This window comes from Epinephelus lanceolatus, chromosome 5, assembly GCF_041903045.1.
Source record: "Epinephelus lanceolatus isolate andai-2023 chromosome 5, ASM4190304v1, whole genome shotgun sequence".
In the NCBI taxonomy this organism is placed as follows: domain Eukaryota; kingdom Metazoa; phylum Chordata; class Actinopteri; order Perciformes; family Serranidae; genus Epinephelus; species Epinephelus lanceolatus.
The window spans coordinates 20,174,408-20,183,020 of NC_135738.1; the positions used below are offsets into that span (position 1 = coordinate 20,174,408).

The window sequence follows — 8,613 nt, forward strand, 5'->3', positions numbered from 1 at the left end:
CCTTCCTCATTGAATTTGGAGTCATTATTGCTCTGCTGGAGGCCATACATGGGGATGGGCATGTATGGGAGAGGGAATAGACTCCAAGTGGAAGGACGTATACATCAGCCGTCTGACCCTGTAAAGACAATTTGCATGCTTGTGATTCAGCCTCTTATTTTGGGGTTAGACTCATGATTAAGCACAACTGACTGCCGTGAACTCGCCACATAATATGCTCGTCTCCTGCTTAGTCAGATATTTGTAAGAACGCTCAAACTCCAGCAAGAGAAACCTTGGATTAGCGCTATAAACTGCCATACGGCAGACGTAGTGGAAATAAGGGTCTTTAATAATTAAAAATAAATGAGGGAGATTGATCTTTCCAAATGTCCAAAATGTGCCCTGTGCCTTCTCTGTGCCCACTGCTGCATCTAAAAAAATGTAAAATGCCCAGGGCTGTCATCCAGTTATTTTCACTGCAGGTGTCTGTACGCCTACTTCCCTATTTTCCATATGCCACAGCCTTATGAATCTGGCAGGGCCTGCGTACAGTGCAGGGACGGAGCTTATCAGTTTGGTATTACTTTTAGGACTGTCTCCACCACAGATGTGATATGGTACAGCAGATACTCCCAGCAGCTGTCTGCAGGAAGGACAGGGGATACAGTCCTGCCTTCATTTGTAATACCATCCTTTAGAGGGAGTCCCACGGGGAGTTGGAAAACACACACACACACACACACACACACACAATCTGTCGTGTCTTGATGCACTGAAAATAAAATTCCCTTAAATCCAGATCCCTTAATAAACCTGTGTTTTTCCTTTCTCGCTGGTTGTAAATAGATTTTGTGATTCAGTTAGAGTGGCCTCTAACTCCTGCCATAACGTGGACATTTTTAATCAGGTAGATTATAAGCAATACACCTAATTAATCTTAACGCCATAAACCGAAATGCTACGTACCAAGTCTGATGGTGACTCCTTTTGCGTTGAGGGTGATGTCGCGGGTAACACTCCCTGTTTCTTCACCTCCTTTCTCAACTTGCCATGGCCCACCTCTTCAACAAAGAGTGCTCTAACTTAAAACACACAATTGTGATGTGTACAATCTAATTTAATGTATTTATTTATGTATTTTTGCCAACTTTGTATAGTGTATAAATATCTATAAATATATGAAAAATGACAGTACTGTATAGATTTTAGCTGCCTGGTAAGGTTAATAGTATATACTTGGTAGACTAAAAGAAAAAGCGTAGAGCTGTTCAAAAGCCAGTCATTGAGAAAATGCTTTCTGTAAAACCTGGTGCCACTGGCTCTTTTTATATCCTAGGTTTCGTTTCTGGTTTATTTTTTTATTATTGCCAGTGGGATCCAAAGTGTGTGTTGTTTCTTCTTTTTTCGTCCGTTCGTTTGTTAATGGGTTTGTTTCGTAGTTTTTTTTATTTCCTTGACGAGACACAGCGAGGTTCTGGCAGCCAGGAGAGTGCAGTGGAACGCAGACTGGGACCCTGTGCAGTAGTGTATGTGTGCGTGTGCGTGCGTGTGTGTGTTTTAGGTGTGCGTCCGTCCATGGTAGTGCTAGTGCTCTCTGTGCAGTGCCTCCCTCCTCCCTCCCTCTCTGATGTAGTTTGTCATGTGACGCAGTGTGTGTTAAGGTGCAGGATGACTGTTGGCTGAAGCTGGCAGATGCCCTCTCTTCCTCGTTCCTCTCTCTGTGTGTCTCCTCATGTCCACTCTGCTTCTTCATTACGCTTCATCTTAATCCTCCAGTATAGATTTCCACTTCCTCTGCTCAATTGCTCATTTACTCTCCCATTCAGCTGGTAATGCATACACCACCAGAGTCTAATTTCCCAGTAATCCATGCTTCCTCATCTATCTGCGATTCTTTGTCCATTAGCAGCTCCCATCCGTCACCCTCCACATCACCTTGTTTTTCCTGCAGAGCTCTGTGGACCAGAGAATGATTTAGCACAAAAAAAGAGAGCATCCTCATCCCACATCGCACCTTCGTGTTTCTTCTTTTCCTCAAGGTGTTGTACTTTTAGCCTCCTCTCTGAGGAGAGGGGCAGCTGCCGGCTCAGCACGCAGAAACACAAAGCAGCCATATTCAGATGTCAAGCACAGACCTGTGACTCAAATCTATGTTGTGGTGGCGCCACCGCCGCCCCGTTTGTAGCAAAGAGAAAGAGAATAGCCTTAAAGATTGGACCAACTACACAAAAAAAGAGTAGTGGGATATGTGCATTTATAGTGGACTATTATTACCTTCCCTTTCCCACACCAGATTTATTACTCAGTATTCTGATGTGTTGCTTGGTTGCTCTGTACATATCTGTGTAGTACTTCTGTTGATGTCCCTGTGTTAGGATATAGTAACGGGTTCTTACTGGGTGACCTCTGCAGACGTCCTCTCCCTCCTGTCTCGTCTCATTTCCTCAAAAACTTCAAACATTCCATATAAATCTCAAGTGAGAAACATTTTAAAGATGATTAGATTATCATGCAGGCTGGGAGTGACACAGCAGAGGGACCGAACCACAGACATTTCCACTGGAGCCATGATAATAACCAAGACGTCTTGTCTGTGCTCCTGTGTCTCTGAGAACTGGCGGCACGCTCAGCATAAAGACCGGCACACTCACCTCTCTGCTCCTCTGAAAACCCACTTTCACGCCAACCTCACCAGGCTCTGAGAGGTCAGTGGGTCACCGACTGGTTTGAGGAGCCGCTGATCTCCAGAGGGAGTCAGTAGGGTGAGGCAGGTGAGGAGGTGGGAGAGCCCTGGGAGGCAGCAGAGAGGCCCGTCCCTGCGGTCACATCCTGGGTCAGAAGGGAAGGGAGCGAGGGCGTCTCAAGGTCACACCCAGTAGCACTTTGGTTTTGCGTTCCATGTTTTTTTAGCCTCTCCTGTTTTTTGGCCGAGCGGACTGTGATCTTAATGGTTGATTTTCTCGTTCTCCTCCACCCATCAGTGTTACAGAGTGTGTTGGGTGGATGGAGCCATGGAGCTGAGCTCTGGTTTTGTTCCATATTAAAGAATCATTTTTACTACACCTGTGTGCAGAGATTCAATGGTCTTTCTTCCTGTGTTTTGTTTCTTTCAAGGTTATTTGAGGAGTGATAGCCAGTGACGGTGGAGATGCACTAAATGACCAAAAGTATGTGGACACTCAAACACTACACCCAACACAATGCTGCCATAGCTGAGTCCCTTTGAGTTATGTAGGTGTCATGACTCTAGGAGCGACACCACCTTGGTCCAGACTGAATTATGTCAACAACTATTGGATAGATGAAATTTTTGACAGTCATGATCCCCAGAGGATGTATCATTTTTTAACCTTCATTTAAAGGTATATTGTGTAGTATTTATTGGCATCTACTTGTGAGGTTGCAGAACTGAATCCTCTAGAATACAGTGGTCGATGCAAAAACTTAAATGGCCCTGTCTAGAGCCACTGTTTGATTTGTCCATCACAGGCCTCTGTAGAAACAACAGAGAACCCACTCCATATGTAGATGTTAACGGCTCATTATAAGGTAACAAAACACAATGACTTTTAGTTTAAGATGATTACAACCAACGAAAATATAACAAAGTTATGAATATTAAATATAAAATAAATCCCTAAATCCTACATACTGGACCTTTAACCAGGAGATGAAGTCCCATTGATATAAAGAATCTGTTTTTCAAGGGAGACCTGATCAAGACAAAAAGTAGCATAAATAAAACACATAGTTACAGATGGAAACAAATAAAAAGGAAGTAAAAATCAAGCAAAAGGAACTCATATCTCAAAAGAGAAATGTGAAGAAATTAGTTTTGTCACCAGATATTGACCTCTTTTTTCATCTGGATTTTAAAGAGTCTCCCTGACTTTTTCTGTAACGTCATCATGAGGTTGAAGTAAGTTAAATGTCTTGACTACTACTAGATGGACTGCTATGAAATTTGCTGCAAAACTATTGACAATTTAGACTGTAGCTTAGTGCTTACTAGCGAGTGTTAGCATGCTAACATGTTAAACTGAGGTGGAGGACATGGTACAGTGATATAGCTAAACATCAGCATTGTCATTGTGAGAACATCAGCAAGCTGACGTTAGCATGCTGACGTTAGCAATGGACCTTTTTCATCGCTGACATTTTGACTTGTCATTGTGGGGAAAAAGCACAGGTTAAAGTGATAACGTTAACAATGGTTTGCTTCCATTAAGTGTCCCAGTAAGATATTCCAGTGAACCAGCATGGACAATACCAGGGCCTCCTATAAGTGGGATCCAGCCATCTTTAATATTATTGAATACAGCTGTGCTCTCCTACTATGACACGTCAAATTGTCGGCTGTGGAAAAGGTCTGTCAAAACATCACTGTGTGGAAGTACAGCCTCGCAGAGCTGCTCTTAGACTCTTTGTGTCGTTAAAGACAGACAATATTACACAAAACGACAGACACAATATTACACAACAATCCCCCCCCCCCCCCCCCCCCCCCCCACCCTCCACACCAGTCCATATTAATTGGCCTTTGTAGATCAACTGATAAAGAAAAGGAAATTAAGAGAATAATAATAGAAAAAATCATAAATAAATAACATTAAATCAAAATGAAAGAAGAAAGAAAAATAAAGCAATAAATAGGCTATAAGGACTATGACCTAGTAGATGTGCACATAAAATCTTTCACTTTGTCGATAAGAGAAGCCCAGGCACCAATGGTTGACTGTTTGGCATTATGCATTTTAGCTACCGACATCTCCATATATGTTATATCTCATAGGGATTGTAGCCAATGATTCAAGAAGAGAGAATGAGGAGCCTGCCAACAAACTGCTAACAGCCTCTGATAAGACAGGAGATCTAAAGAGAACGTATCATTCAATAGGAGCAGCTTTGGACAACATGGCACATGAATATTAAGTAGATCGGTTAAGGTTCCAGCTTCTCAAATGTGTCAGTTTACTGTTTTTTTAGTCCTCTATGATAGTTATGAATATATTTGGGTTTTATGATGTTGGTAGAAAAAACAAAAAACACAGAAGATTTAAGTCAGGCTGCACAAAAAATCCTTGCTAACATGACCCCCCCTCCAGTAAAGCTGTACCCCCCTAGAATAATTTGAGACACAATTAGTAATTTTTGAACAATGCAGTAGTATTTATTGAAAGCATAATGTAAGTGGTGCTCATTGTAATCGCGCAATAATGTGCTATTTAAATCTTAAAAGATTTAGTCCCCCCCCTCCCATTCCTAGTAGTGGTATATCCCACACTCTTTCCAAGGGGCGGGGCTAGCAGCCATTAGTACTTCGCAGCAGTACAGTGTTGCCAACTTAGCGACTTTGTCGCTATATTTAGCGACTTTTCAGACCCCTCTAGTGACTCTTTTTCAAAAAAGCGACTAGCGACAAATCTAGCGACTTTTCTGATGTTATTGAAGACTTCTGGAGACTCTGTTGTGAGAGCACGTATCATTCTTAGTCTTCTCAACGGGCAGCGGATGCTGCCGTGAGCTCCTCTCTCGCCCCAAAGCACTCACAGACGGCCCAGTCCTCCCTCCCAGCAGCAGTCAGAGCAGGAGACGTTAACCCCTCCACGTCCAGACTCCAAGTGAATCGCACATGCGCGGAACTGCCGCTGGCTGATCTATCGCTCTGATCCCGACCTGGTTTACAGTCAGGGCGGGATGTAAATGTAAAATTTTCTTTGTCTAATATAAATCACTGAAAAAAGGTTCATTTGTAGTTCTAAACATATTCAGGGTGTTTTTTTACTCAGTTTTTGTCTCCCACGATGTTATTCCTCTCTCCTACAGCATCCATTACAATTACATGCATATGGACAATTATGCAAATTAGGCGATGACGTCATTTAGCGAGTTCTAGCGACTTTTAGGACAGCCAATAGCTACTTTTCTTACTGAGGAGTTGGCAACAGTGCAGCAGTAGCAGCATGTGGCTGGACCCGGCTGCCCACATCGTGCATCGTGGGGTAAGATGTACACTCACACAGACACAATTTCACTTACACAAGTTACAACACATCCTATTTACTGTTACAACAAGCCCCAGGCCCAGGCTGATAATATAAACTGTCTGCAACATTTCTCCTGCATTGTTCAAAACCCTACTCAATTACGAGTGCTGCTAAGCTAAAAGCTAATGATTAAGCTCAGAGTTTAGTGATAGAGAGGACAGGAGAGAAAGAAGAGGGAGAGGACAGGACAAGAGCAGTCAGTGGCGGAGCGGCTCGTAGCTAATGGGTACCTGTCTGTAGGCTCTCCACCTGTCAGTGAGACAAACATGAAAGACGTGCAGTCTAACCGAGGAGCGTCATTACGCGCGACTATTACGCACGGTTGTGAGGTGCGCAGCGGCAGATGTCACAGCACACTGTTTATGAACCAGTTTACCAGTTTAATTGCAGGAAATGTTTAGCTGTGAAGCCATTTCTCATAAGTAATTTGATTTCAATCAATCAAGGTCCTATGCCTGCCTGTTGGAGAGACAGAGAGAAGATTAAAGCTAATTGCGGTAAAAGATGCTGTATAAAAGACAGGCTACAACTTTTTTTCCTTGTCCCCCCCTGGAATTATTCTCTAAAATTTTACTGTTTATTGTCCCCCCAACTATGAAATGGGATTTTTGCCCCGGCTCCTGGGTCAAATGACCCTGCAGTAGTCATGGGTATTTATCAGCTCCGGCTCTGATCCACATGGATGAAAACACAACACCCAGGTGAACGCACAAATTTTAGCTCCTTTACCGGTCAGATGCCATGACGTGGCATCCCAAAATAATGTCTGTCTCCACCCAAGCCGTGCTCAAACATATTTCCAAATGCACTGAGTAAAGAAAGACTGAAAAAGTAACAGATATGTCAAAGGAGTAACCACTGTTACATTTTCGCTGGCCCCCATGCTCCTTCCTACTGTTTACTAACCTGTTTTCCGGTGACTTCCAACATGACACACCAAAAAAAAAAAAAAAAAGACCCACACAGAAAGGCATACTCGTTCCCTGCAGGGCAATGGGAAAGCAGTATATAGCCTATTTTTAGCAGGTTTACCTGTGTTTAAAAAAACAAACAAACGTGTACACACGTAATTTTGGTGGACGAGGGGTATAGGTCTAAGATATCATGATATGCTGTAACATTTCTCTTAATTGGAAGTAATGCTTCAAAAAATACAATACCAAAAAAAAATTCCACAACAAAATGTGAACAGGGGGCGTCCACATACTTGTCACCACATGGTGTATCTCTGTTTTTTATTTTTATTTATTTATTTTTTTAAATCCAACTCACCACACATACACAAATAGTGTAATTAAACTGCAATATAAATAATTAGAACCTGGAATGACACCATTCCAGTTTAACATGTTCCACCACGAGCTGATAGAGGCTGCAATTTGCAAAGGTTGTTTTTGCCTTTGAGTGCAATTAAAAATGTATAATGGAAAGCGTCTGCTCTGAGCAGCGCATTAGTCAGCATGAAGGTAAATGAATCGCACAGCTACATGTTACACTCTGAGGGAATCTTTCATCCCACTTTCAAGGATGACGACAGATTTTCTCATTAATTAGCGCTTGCATTGTTCATACAGTTTGCTTCACTTCTGACTTCAGTCCAACAGCTGTGTGTGTTTCAGCTTCAGTCCATCACACATCAAACATTCAAAGGCATATCTCGCAGCATCAACATGACAGTGGAATCGTTTGCCTTTAATTTAATCTGCTTCCCATCAGGTTACGGGATATCCTGTCTTGTACAGGTTTGGGCTTAAAATGTCTAATTTTATCCCTGAATCCCCCTCTGCTCATCTCAGCCTGCCTCCTTAGCATTACACGCACCAAAGCTGACTGAAACTCGAAATGGAAAAAGATGACAATGCAATTTACTCCAAACCGTCCGTGCCAGATTTGCCTATTAAGTACAGAAGTCAAAAAGGAAGCAGGAAGGAGATAAGACCCAGAACAGTGAGGCGGTGAAGCAGAGAGAGCACCTCTGAGACCTGACACACAAAGAGGGGTCTTAGCGCCTGAGCTGTCTCTTTATGTCCCTCTAAATATTAATTCCATGCTATTCTATGGCAGACACAGAAACAGGTTATTGAACCGACAGAGAAACCATCGAGATTCTCCTCCCGGTGCAGCAGAGTATCAGAGCTGGGCAGGAAACGCAGACGAGCAGCGAGCCAGCCGAGCTCCTGCAGACAGGGGCCGAGGTTTCGTCCCTCCCTGAACTACAACAGACGGCTGCAGGCGAGCCAAGTGCATCAACTCGACGGGAGACCCGTGCTTGCATCACCTCCATCTATTTTTAGACCCACTGCACCCACCTTTTTTCTCGTCTTTTAAGCTCCCTTTGTATTCAAAGTGTTGTCTCAAGTGTAAACTGTTGCAGAAGGTGCAGCATTTTATCTTTTTATTTCCCCAGTATTACTGTCAATTTGATGAAGAATCTGGCCTATATAACTGAGCCTGGCTACATCTCAGTCATGTAACGTGAATTATGCAGATGCAGAACAAACGCAGATTGCTGTACTGAAGAGATGAACAATCATGTGGAGAGTCTGCAGGTTTTTCATTTCAAACAGAGTACAGCAGGTGCTTC

The 8,613-nt window shown here is 43.0% G+C and overlaps 1 protein-coding gene across 1 annotated transcript in view; it reads left to right on the plus strand.

Moving 5' to 3' along the window:
* syt7a (synaptotagmin VIIa) overlaps positions 1–3,756 on the plus strand; it is a 114,672-nt gene extending 110,916 nt beyond the window's left edge. The window contains exon 9 of the transcript XR_013491615.1: positions 3,097–3,756. The gene's annotated coding sequence lies outside the window, so the exon portion shown is untranslated. The remainder of the gene's footprint in view (positions 1–3,096) is intronic.
* Positions 3,757–8,613: the final 4,857 nt, after the last annotated feature.